Here is a 13454-nt window from a genome sequence, read left to right on the forward strand (position 1 = left end):
TTTGTACTGTTGTATCGTAGCCCCTCTACGCCGTAGCAACTCTACTTCGTAGCCAGTGCTACGAAGCTAAATTTAGTGATTGTCGCGCGATCGGATTGTTTCATAGCGGCTCGCTTCGAGAAAACACATTAAACATGAGTTGTACTCGTAGATACGATCATCATCATCATCCTCCTTGCGTTATCCCGGCATTTTCCACGGCTCATGGGAGCCTGGGGTCCGCTTTGACAACTAATCCCAAGATTTGGCGTAGGCACTAGTTTTGCGAAAGCGACTACCATCTGACCTTCCAACCCGAAGGGTAACTAGGCCTTATTGGAATTAGTCCGGTTTCCTCACGATGTCTTCCTTCACCGAAAAGCGACTGACAAATGTCAAATGAAATTTCGCACATAAGTTCCGAAAAACTCATTGGTGCGAGCCGGGGTTCGAACCTGCGATCTCCGGAACGAAAGTCGCACGCACTTACCGCTAGGCCACCAGCGCTTCGTAGATACGATATAAATAGTAAATATCTCTCTCTCTCTCTCTCTCTGTCGTCTAAATAAATGATTTAATCTAAATATCTCGTCTCCAAAGTGACGTAAGCTGTACCTCGAAGGAGCCACGTCCCTATACAAAATTTCCTATTCTTAATTTATACCTGTAAATTGATATGAATATCGTTCGTGTAAAAAGCAAAGTAAATGGAGTATAGCAGTGAAGCCTACCTTAGTTATAACTGTAGATATAAGAATACTAACCTAGATAATAAGACAATTTTGTTGTATTATGTTATGTTACTAACCTTATATGAATCTATGTTATTTGAAATAAATAAATAAATAATAATAAATGCTACTTCAGGTATTTGGGCCATTTTTTTCAAAGTTGTCCACCCCATTTATTTTTTTTTATTTGGAATTTTTTATGTGGTTTCCATTCAGAATCGCGAACTCTTTCAATCCTAATAGGAGAAAAAAAGTGTCCCAAGGTTTTTTTTTCAATTCCGATACCATTTATTCATACATTTTGTATGGCGGTAACGGAATGGAAGGTTAGAAAAATGTATGAAAACCTTGGTTAAATTTTTTTGTCCATACATTTTTCTAAGCGATTTTGAGTATGAATCGCGTAAAAAATACCCACGTTATAATATGAAAAATCCGAATTAGATTACAGCAACTAAGTATTGATTCTTAAAAGATTTTGCAAAAATTTTATTTCTAAAACAGTAGTACCTCTATATTGTCGATATCGTATTTAGGGCTCATACTTGACGTATCTCTAAATTCGAATTAGGCCGTTAGTGATTGTCCCGCGATTCGATTATCCCGGGCTAACTGAATCACACCCGAAGTGGGACAGATAACAAGTCAATTCCAACTTACACTTATATCAGTATGGTATGTCATTCGAATATCGTTCGAACAGCATACAGTCAGCAACACAGGTTTGAATACAGACAAAGTGCCAAAAATATGTATACAGCTTTATTGCCTGTACAGTCAACCAATTGGAACCCTAGGCCACTGTAGAACTATGTCATTTTGACGTTATAAATCAGATTGTAAGAAATCTCTTACTGCTTGTTATTTTGACATGGTTGTAGAGTGGCCTAGGGTTCCAATTGGTTGACTGTACATTAAGGTGTGTATACAATATACAAGTAAGGAGGTTAAGGGCCTTTAACATTTGCGATTTGCGGGCGATTTGAAAGCGAAGCGAACGCGCAGCGAGTTCGCCGCGAGTGCGCAGCGTGTTCACCGCGATATACATTGCAACAGTGTTTGAATCTTCTGACGGTGCCATTATTGTTGCTTGTCCTGTCCACATTCGTAGATAATAAGCTACTACAAATATCGACTTAAACTAAAGTGAATATAAATTAAGTTTGCTGACGAATACCGCAGAACTCGCTGCGTGTTCGCTTCGCTTTCAAATCGCCCGCAAATCGCAAGTGTGATAAGGCCCTAATAACCTGCCCACAAAATTAAAATTTTGAAAAAACCCCCGACCACGACATAGTAGACCGATTTTCATGAAACATTGCTAAAAACACTCCCGACTAGCAGCTTTCAAACAAAAAAAAAACAAATCTAAATCGGTTCATCCGTTCGGGAGCTACGATGCCACAGACAGACACACACACAGACAGACAGACAAGCAGAAAGATAGACGGACGGACAGACAGACACGTCAAACTTATAACACCCCGTCGTTTTTGCGTCGGGGGTTAAAAAGTACAGAGTATAGTAATAAATCAACTATGAATTTATATTGTAAGCAAGACGAATTCCATTTCATACCACCAAGAAGTCTATCCTTATTTTCCTTCCACCTTGAACAAGGTGTTTATCGTATTAAGAATCCCCACAAACGTCAAAAGGCCTAACGAATGAATGTAATTGTCGCTGCCCGTGTCTTTATAATGAAAGAATTTCTTTTTCCTTAAAAATTTCCATTCATTTAATTTTCGTGCATTAATATAAAAAACCAGCGTAAATTGAAATCAAAGTCCAAGTCAACACTAAACTTACAGGTATCTCAACTGCATGGTTTTTTCGACCATCACTGTCACTAGTGAGAGATTTGGAATATCACTTGAGAAATGAGGAATTTTACGCACAAAAATGTTTTGCGGGCTAGAGATTATGTAATATTAAGGTGACATTTTTGTATAAATGATTTCAAATGATTGTTATTACGGATTCATTTCAGTTTCTTCATGCGATAGAAGGCTAACGAGCAGACAGGGCGTCTGATGGTAAGCGATCACTGCCGCCCATGGACACCCGAAACACCAGAAGTGTTGGAGGTGCGTTGCCGGCCTTTAATATGGGTGTACGCTCTTTTCTTGTTTGTTATTGTCTAATATACGATCAACCGGGGTGGTTTTGAAACGCAGGGGCGACTTTGAAAATTTAGTTTTAAAGTCATACTGTAAGTAAATTCGAGATTTTCTATGGTACATTTACAAGAATATTTATTGATCTAACTCTTCATGTAACTATGAACAGTTTCAGTAAATAATGAATAAATTTAAAGCCGTTCAAATACCATCGAAGTAACCCCAAATTTTCCTAACAGCTCAGCCACGACATTAGTCTAAGCGCGACAGCGGTGAGCGGCGGCCATACATTGGAGCGAGACACAGCGATGGGACTTTTCATTCGCACGTATGGCTGTCACCGCTGTCGCGCTTAGACCAATGTCGTGGCTTGGCCGTAGCTACCCCCAGTTGACGGTATTTTATTTTTTACTTTGAGATCATTTTATTGTACAAAATCTTTACATTGTCATTGCATTAAATGGATGCTTTAGTCTAAAACAAAACTAAAACAGACTTTAAACTCATCCATACTAATAATGGGAAAGTGTGTGTGTCTGTTTGTTTGTCCGTCTTTCACGGTAAAACGGAGCGACGGATTGATGTGATTTTTTAAGTAGAGATAGTTGAAGGGCTGCAGAGTGACATAGGCTACTTTTTGTCTCCTTCCTAAAATAGGGGGTGGAAATTTTTATGGAGCATTCCACAATTTTCTAACTTAACACTTTCGCTACCAAGAACCCGACTGTCGGGCACACCGCTCGTAGAAGCGTAGCCGATTACATGGGGAAACCCGTATGTAGCGAAAATGTCGTAGCGCCGCGTAGAGCCCGGTTTCGAAAGTGTTAACGCGAGTGAAGCCACGGGCTAAGCTAGTTTTAAATAAATTTGTAATAAATTTTTAACAGGTATATAATTAGAAAATTGGCAATCAATTTCCCTTCAAAGGATTTCTAACTCATCTTAAATTTTTCCCACGTTCAAAGTTCAAAGTAAAAAAATATCAATATTAATTAACTGAAATTGATATTCTCCCTTAGTCACAGAGGTTCGCTTCTCGATGAAAATTTCACGTTATTTTTGATGTTAGCCTTTGAAGACGACATAAAATTTTAACTATAAAACTCCCGTAAACTCATACATATTTCTCGAAATTGAACCGAAACATGTCGAACGCTATATCGACTTAATACGTGAGTAACCCGCTTAAAATATTTTTAAATACGACGTAAAATATTAAAAGTTTTAAAATACCGTCGCTGCATAGGTTGCCGAGTCTGATTCTGAGATTAAAATTAAAGAGAGGGATATTAATTTATTAAATCAATTTTGGACAAGCGGAAACGTCCGCTAACGATACTTTAAGTTTTTATAAGGTACAGCGGGGAAAATCTCGACTGGGAGACAAAATAAATGTAACTGGTCGATTTTTTCCATGTTTTACAATGTTTGCATTATTAAATAGAGTGTCCACCGGTTATGTAATGGTAGGCGTGTTCAGTGGATACATGTGAACTCAACATCATAGTGTAATAATGGAAAAAATTGATCAGTTACAATTGCCCCCCAGTCGAGATTTGCCCCGCTGTACCTTATTAAAATGGTGTGTGTGCATAAGGAAAGGAATGGAAAGATTTGCGAAGTCCGGCGGTGGCTTCCGTAGCTCAATTGGTTAAGAGGGTTCGAGTCCCGCCGGAAGCGTACATTTTTCCATTTTTCCTTTAGTATAAAAACTTAAGTAGGATATTATGTAGTAGGAACTTAAGTAGGACTTATTATGTTGGCAGCAATTCGAAAGCATTAAGACCTAGTAAACGAATTTGAATCCTAGGACACTCTAGAACCTGTCTTATTAACACGGTGCTGTATTTCTCATAGAAGTCATTTAGATGCTTGCTGTGAAAAGATTCTAAAGTGGGCTAGGATTTAAATTAGTTACCTATCATATCCATATCCATCTCGCAAATGATTGTACCTAGTCTATTTGAAATGTTTTTTTTTGTTATGAAGACTATACTGAACCTCTACCTCACGTTTCCTCTACGTCACATTTAACGTAGTAAGCGTCACGGAAAATGTATGTAATTAAAAAAAAAAAATATGTCTGGGTTTTGGATGGCGTGTTGCACCCGACTATTTAAGTTTAAGGGCGACCGGCTTTGGACCGCGTGCGTTGGGCTTCACCCGACTGTTTACATATGAAGGCGCCAAAATAACCCAGTTTTACACCGAGTCCGTCGGGTTTTGCTCGACACTAAGTGTAAAGTGCGCCGTGGGCACCCGGCTTTGAACCGCGAGCATCGGGTTTCACCCGACTCTATAAGTATGAGGGCGCCGAAAGCTGTTCACTTCAACTTTTCATATAAAGACTATCATTTTCCATGACATTTTCCAAAACGTGTGAAATTAAAATGTACTTAAATAAAATAAAATGAGATTATATTTAACTGTCTAACTTTTGGTTTACCAGGAAGCCTCTGCCCATTAAACGTCCGAACTAAGTTATTTTATTACACCTTTTTGCAAACAAAGTAACAAGTAACTCCTAAATTATAATTTACGGGTCATAATCGGTATAATTACAAAAGTTCTTTAACAAAAGCACCTTCAATTCTTCCGTTTGGCGACACGCTGGGTTTATATGGCTACAATTTATTGTAAGTGTAGAATTTTATATTTTTTTGATATATTTTCTTACGGTCAGAGGACCATAGTTTGGCTACAAAACTTAAATATAGTGAACCAGGATATTTGCGTGTAGTGGATTAAATCTTTTTTTTTTTATTAAGATTATAATATCTTCTAAACGGAAAATGAAAGACCTATTGCAACCATCTATGTTCTAAGTATGCACTGAGAGAAAATACAACCAGTTTTCATGTTCGTTCAACAAGTGCGATAGCGCCTACGTGCTCTTTGGTTCAAACAACAAGCTACTTATCATTTGAATCGGCAATATATTTGAATCAACAAGTCGATTTTATAAAAACAACCTGACACATATTGTTTTAAACATACGTTTGGCTGATTCAAACGGATAAACCGCAACAAGTCGAACTTGTTAAATTCACAATGCAAATTTCTCTCAGTGTGGTCACCAAACTTTTATATACTGCTATTCATCATAGTTAGAATTAATTTTGTTTAGACAATATCTCTAAAGGACGCATTTTTTGATGTTATTTTTCTTAATTTCTATGCAAACTATCATAGCATTTCAAATTTGTGACTAGTTCCAGTCTCTGGCGTTCAAGCGCCACTTGTATAAACACCATTTTCTGATTGTAAGCCCCTGAACAAAAACCAACTGCACTACCTGAAGCCCGTTGGAGCGAAGAATAACCGCAAGAAAATCAAGAACCTAAGGTATTAAACTAGTATATAAAACATGAACAGAGTATCTACCCTGGCTCAATATTCTTGGTAGACCTGCTTAAAAAACATGACCCAACTTTGGCGGTCACAGATCACTTTACAACATTGTATTAAATTAATAAAATAAAAGCGAATTTGAATAGTTTTTGCTTATATTTTAGTATCCAAAAGGTTTAAGCGTTAGATTTTAGTTACATCCATACTAATATTATAAATGCGAAAGTAACTCTGTCTGTCTGTCTGTCTGTCTGTCTTTCTGTCTGTCTGTCTGTCTGTTACGCTTTCCCGCTTAAACCACGCAACCGATTTTGATGAAATTTGGAACAGACAATCTTTAGACCCTGAGACAGAACATAGGCTACTTTTTATTTCGAAAAAAAGGGATGAAGGGGTTGAAAAAGAGGTTGAAAGTTTGTATGGGATTTCTTAATTTTAAATGATAAAACCATGAAACTTTATATTTTAGCACTTGATAAGAAATCATTAAACATATTATTAACAGTAAAACGCACTGAGTCTTGAATTATTAATTTATTTCCACGTAAAATGTATGACAGCACTTAGACCGACGCTGCTACGATCCAGGGCGGTAGCCATCTTGCCTTCTCGTCCACCCACTGCCGAGCTGTCAGCTCGGGGACGTTCCGAACTACGCTAACAGATCGGCCATTCGACCTTATCCTTTGCCCACAAAGGAAGTTTCCCACGCGTGGGCCACTGAACTCCACCACCAGTCCACCACGCACTTCGCAGCTCAGCTCACCAGTGGCAGTTAGCCCACTAGTCCGCTAACTCTGTGAAACAACCAAATTCATGTGAATGCTTGGCCCGAATGCAAGCCATTGTTCCAAGAGGCTTTTGATCATCCTTCCAGAATACCAAACTCAGATCCGTTTAGGACACTAGTAAGTTGCTCACCAAATTATTGTTCTCGTGAGATACATTCTAGATTTATATTCTATCAGTATAAGTAATACACCGACAAGTCACTTCTAGTGTGTCTAATGTGTCCATATGAGATAAAACGGGAAAACTTATAAGATATTCTCAATCAAGGCTCAACAGACCTCCAAAAAGCTAACGTCAAAGATTATATTCAAGAACCACTTGAAATTAATTCAATCATAAAATTATGATGCATGACTTGCATGACCTTCAGACCAGAAAAGTTATAGGTGCATATGCGCCACGCTGTTATAACAAAAACATGGAACGGGCTCACGTCTGACGTCAGTGATGTAGAAGATGCGTGCTTCACGCAGGGTCAGCACAAGACACTCGCTCGGCTCGGTGGGCCTCGGCTGTACACCAAGCGCCTACTTAGCTCCACGTCTACGGCAGCCTCCAATGCAAAGATGCGTGCTCGACGCAGGGTCAGCACAAGACACTCGCTCGGCTCGGTGGGCCTCGGCTGTACACCCAGCGCCTAGCTCCACGTCTACGGCCGCCTCCAATCCGAAGCATTTATATTAATCAGCCATTACAGTCTCTCCAATTCTGTAATTCATATTATTAATGTTACACGTGTTCCGTTTTACCACAACGAACAATATGATTTCAGAATTACCGTGCATTTCATAGTCCAACCTGAACTGTGAAACATTATTACAATTTACATCTTATCAACGGGCTACAGAACATTACACAAACAGATCATAGTAGTCTGCTGTCTTGTCTCAATACCAATTTTGTATTGACCAAAGTTAAAGTAGTCAATTAGTCATTGACCCTCAAACATAACTAAGGTACATATAAACTTTACTCGTAATTAATGTTGTGTTCTGCCTTACCAGCACCATACGTGTTACCGACTATCCTCAATGTTCATCTCAGGCCCATGCCGTAAACTCCATCGAGTTCACAGTCACCGCCACCGCGCAATAGCAGCCGTATCTTGCGACTTCGTCACGAGTGCAGAGAATGACGTTATCCACTTCTCTCAGTCTGGCACACACAGTAGGTACAGAACTTCTCCGCCCAAAGCATCATGGGAGGTAACGCCACACATGGCGTCCTGAAAATAGACGTCACCGCAAGAAGCGTCGTGACTACAGCCAAGTCGTGATTGACGACCCGAAGGCGTCTTGGAAACAAGCATCACCGCAAAAAGCGTAGTGACTACAGACAACAACGCACGAGGCGTTCATGAAACAGGCGTCACCGTGAGAAGCCCAGTGACTACAGGGAACACCGCACACAGGCGTGTGAAAACACATATCACCGCTACAAGCGTCGTGACTACAGACATCACCGCACACAGGCGTGTGAAAACACATGTCACCGCTACAAGCGCCGTGACTACAGACAGACATCACCGCACATAGGCGTGTGAAAACACATGTCACCGCTACAAGCGTCGTGACTACAGACATCACCGCACACAGGCGTGTGAAAACACATGTCACCGCTACAAGCGTCGTGACTACAGACATCACCGCCAGAGGCGTGTGAAAACACATGTCACCGCAACAAGCGTCGTGACTACAGACATCACCGCCAGAGGCGTGTGAAAACACATGTCACCGCAACAAGCGTCGTGACTACAGCCATCTCCGCCCAGAGGCGTGTGAAAACACATGTCACCGCAACAAGCGTCGTGACTACAGACATCACCGCCAGAGGCGTGTGAAAACACATGTCACCGCAACAAGCGTCGTGACTAGACATCACCGCCAGAGGCGTGTGAAAACACATGTCACCGCAACAAGCGTCGTGACTACAGCCATCTCCGCCCAGAGGCGTGTGAAAACACATGTCACCGCAACAAGCGTCGTGACTACAGACATCACCGCCAGAGGCGTGTGAAAACACATGTCACCGCAACAAGCGTCGTGACTACAGGCATCACCGCCCAGAGGCGTGTGAAAACACATCACCGCAACAAGCGTCGTGACTACAGACATCACCGCCAGAGGCGTGTGAAAACACGTGTCACCGCAACAAGCGTCGTGACTACAGGCATCACCGCCAGAGGCGTGTGAAAACACATGTCACCGCAACAAGCGTCGTGACTACAGGCATCACCGCCCAGAGGCGTGTGAAAACAACTTACTTCATCCTCTTGGGAGTCTCACGCTGACAGCTTACTGTTCAGTACTTCTCATTGGCAACCGCGACCATGCCTTGTCGCGCATCAGCCATGTCAGCATTTCTCACTAGCAGCAATGCCAGCAATACTCCAAACCGAACACATACTTGCATATGTTTCCTCTGAAACCATACTAAAAGCAGTAAATTGTTCCACACAATGTAGCACCATTGGCTTTATGTTGTTTCATATAATACTACCGTGTTCCATTACACTGATATTTTACTCAGCTTTGAAAAGATTCCAAAATCCGGAACCTCAGACTTCAAATTATCCATGTTTACTCAGTTTCAGTTGGACATTAATTCCTTTAGGTACTCATACCAGATGTTATTCATAAAATCAAGCCACCAACAGTGTTAGAGCACTTAACAATACATAACTTACTCCAACATTTAATTGGGAAATTGAAATTATACAGTACCGCCTACAGTGGCAAATTATTACTTGTGCAGTTTAGCAGCTTGTGCAGCATAATTAAATCAATCATATCTTACCATCGGTCCAGTAAAGGACCCAACACTTAGTTAACCTTTTGTTTAAAGATCACCATGATTAATAATTTGTCAAAATCAGACTACTGCACACTCACCTGATTAAATTGCAATGGGCAACAACCTTAAGTATCCGTCTCACCATTATTTCCCACTTGAAATACGTTTACAGTCTTTCAACAAGCATATTTATTTTTATCTTGTATGAACTTTACACAACAGCCTCACCAGCTAACACCATGCTTGCTTTAGTTTATGTGCCAATTTTCCATCACAAATACTATCTGTGAACACAATGTAAGAACACACACAGAGACAAATAATACTTTGATAACAGTAATCACCATACCATACTCATTTTGCATGAATAAAACTCTTATACGTTTTTTGTAAGTTGAACATGTGTTATAAACACTTGGCCATAATAATTATCATCAATTCATCCTCTGTTTCTATCTTGTGAAGCAAGCAGTAACTATTAGTCACATTTTGCATTGTTCAGACCTTCATTCCACTTTCACAATGATCAAAGAACATAATGTAAACATACACTAATACAACAACTTTGATAACATTAAATCACCATACCATATCCATTGTGCATGAATAAACCCCTTTTGCTATTATTTTGTACTAGCCATTCATTGATCATGTGTTACAAACACTTGACCACAAGGTTATCAATGTAACCCTTAATCCATTCTTGTGAAACAAGCAGCAACAAGCAGTGACTACTACTGTCACATTTCACATTGCGCAGACCAATATTCTATCACATTTACTATCTGTGAACATAATGTAAAAACACACACAGAAAGACAAGTAGTACTTTGATAACAGTAAATCAGTATACTGTATTAATTGTGCAGGGATACACCCTCATCACTATTATTTTCTGCTGTTAAAACTGTCCACATGTGTTGCAAACACTTGATTACAAAATGCTTAGTAAATCCACACTACTGCTCTTGTGAACCAAGCAGCAATTATTAGTATCACATTTTGCATTTTGCAGGCCAACATTCCACCACAATTGCTATCTGTGAACATTTAAACACAGACATGCTCACAACACAAAACAATACTTTGATAACAATAAATACCCATACTTTACATGTGTACTTTGTTGATATTCTGCATAAATACTTCTTATAGGCACACCTCATCATACCTTTTGCTTTAAGACTAATTTGAGATGTGTTCACATTCCCACAACTGTTCAACAGGTAGCGGTCAGTTTTCTCATGATTCCTCTTGCGGAATCCACAATTCCACACTCATTGCTGAACTTATACTTGTATTTGTTAAACAGGTCAATATTACACCATAAGTAATATCTGTAAACATAATGTGAGCACACACACAGAGTACACAGACACACATCTCAAAACAATCAAACAGTAAGAAATAGTAACAATATTCAAAATCACACCAACAGACTTACTATAGGTACTTTCAGCAAAGTACAACATTTCCTTCATGCCAGTCAATAAATGACAATGTAATAAAATCACTCCTTTCACTAAGAGGAACTAAGCTAAATAATTAATCATCAATCAATTAAACTTAAATGGGATCATAATAAAATGACCATTGAATTTTTGTTGTAGTCTCGTGTAGTCACCAATACTGTTGTCATCGGCAACATTACTGTACCGCATTAGGTACTATCAAGTGCCAACCACTTTTATTTTTAACATCATACATTTTTTTTACCATTGAAAGTATTTACTAAATGTAATTTTAAATGACTCATGCTATAACTTCCTCCGCTGATAGGCGAGAAACTAACTTGTCTAATATGGCTCCGGTAAACTTTCAGCAATATTACACTCACATTCACATTACCTTACATCATTATTCAATATTGAAATCAGTCTTCAATACACATCACAGTCATCAAGACAGTCTCATCTTCAAGATACCAATTACATATATTGTACACTTACTAAGAATACTTATTCTTAGACTTGAAACCATAAACCCTTGCTCCTTGACTTGCAATAATTATTGTGTAACACAATTTTATTATGATCACTTGTATAATTTCCCAACAGCACAAACTAAACCATGTGCAACCCATAATTAGTGAAATATCACACTTTGCGCATTTTAGGTGAATGTTCACCGAGTTCACTGTACACATTTTATATTTATTATTTCTAAACATGTATAAAACATAATATCTTAGAGTAGTACCTGCTTTGTTATCCATAAGCAGTTCACTTTGTTACCTTGTAAGCCAACATGAGGCTGGGACGGGATCTCAGTCATGTTGATTATTACATCCAGATATTTTGTTTCACATCATTTTGTCCCAAGGCATTCATATTTGTACCATCATCAAACACCGGTATGCCATGGAGTTGAAGTTATCATTTCTGTTCTGTAAATTAAGCTCAAAACCAGCACAGCCACTCTAAGACTAGAGTGGTATTATAATAAATACCAATGCATGTTGTGCATGCATTTATGTAATAATAATGTATAAGTTTCATACCAGAAACACACCAAATGATATACCCCAACTTCAAAATGTATATTCCTGCACCATTCCTGTTAGTATTTATCTACTGGACTTCACACAATAAGGATCAAAGTCCATTATCATCTTACGTGTTAGGTTATTGGTGCGTAATTGTTTATTACAATTTCTTGACAGAAAACGTTCACGTATTTGAACAATTGGACATACCTGTATTCAGGGATGGTAATAGCCACATCCAAGCAGTGTAACACATTCGTAATCGAGTCTTATTGCCTCGACTCATGCTCGTAACTTACCGCAGTCGCCAGGCGACAATTTTGTTGTACTTACGTACTTTTTTTTTGCATTGTATGATTTATGAATATATCATACATTTGTTGAATAACTTATGAACAAAACATTTAAACACTTCGCGAGTCAAAACTTAATGCATTTTACCATTATTTTACCAAAGTGCGTACGCGCCCATTTCGCGCGCAAATCACGCTTCTTTAAACAGTTCGATTATTAACTAATTTGACCGAAATACTACGTAGGCATGAAATTCAGAGATCGCACTTCTGAATTATTAACAGTAAAACGCACTGAGTCTTGAATTATTAATTTATTTCCACGTAAAATGTATGACAGCACTTAGACCGACGCTGCTACGATCCAGGGCGGTAGCCATCTTGTCTTCTCGTCCACCCACTGCCGAGCTGTCAGCTCGGGGACGTTCCGAACTACGCTAACAATATATTTAAAGTCACATACAGGTCGAACGCGATTAATTAACATTATTTTTACCTTTAAAATAAACATGGTGGGAAATAAATATTAACTAAAAGCGGGTAGATTATATTTATTTGTCTACCCCGAACATTTATATAAATTAATATCGGGTAGTTTTGTGTTGTTTACATCTCCGGTGACATTTTGCTGGGACGTCAGTCTTCCGCGACCACGGCCAGTGCAACCTGGCCGAAACGTTGGGAAAAAAGGTAAAAATAATGTTAATTAATCGCGTTCGACCTGTATATGTGTACAAAGTGCGAGAACTTAAAGTGTTATATCATTAAACATCTTGATAAGGGATAGGGATAGGGAAAGCGATAGTGATAGCGATAGGGATAGCGATAGGGATAGCGATAGCGATAGCGATAGCGATAGCGATAGCGATAGCGATAGCGATAGCGATAGCGATAGCGATAGCGATAGCGA

General features: G+C 39.1%; 1 protein-coding gene across 2 annotated transcripts in view; it reads right to left on the reverse strand.

Annotated features, from left to right (window-relative positions):
- Positions 1 to 13454, reverse strand: part of LOC125238264 (complexin) — a 618857-nt gene that overhangs the window by 309045 nt on the left and 296358 nt on the right. The window lies entirely within an intron of this gene.

Source organism: Leguminivora glycinivorella, chromosome 23 (assembly GCF_023078275.1).
Source record: "Leguminivora glycinivorella isolate SPB_JAAS2020 chromosome 23, LegGlyc_1.1, whole genome shotgun sequence".
In the NCBI taxonomy this organism is placed as follows: Eukaryota; Metazoa; Arthropoda; class Insecta; order Lepidoptera; family Tortricidae; genus Leguminivora; species Leguminivora glycinivorella.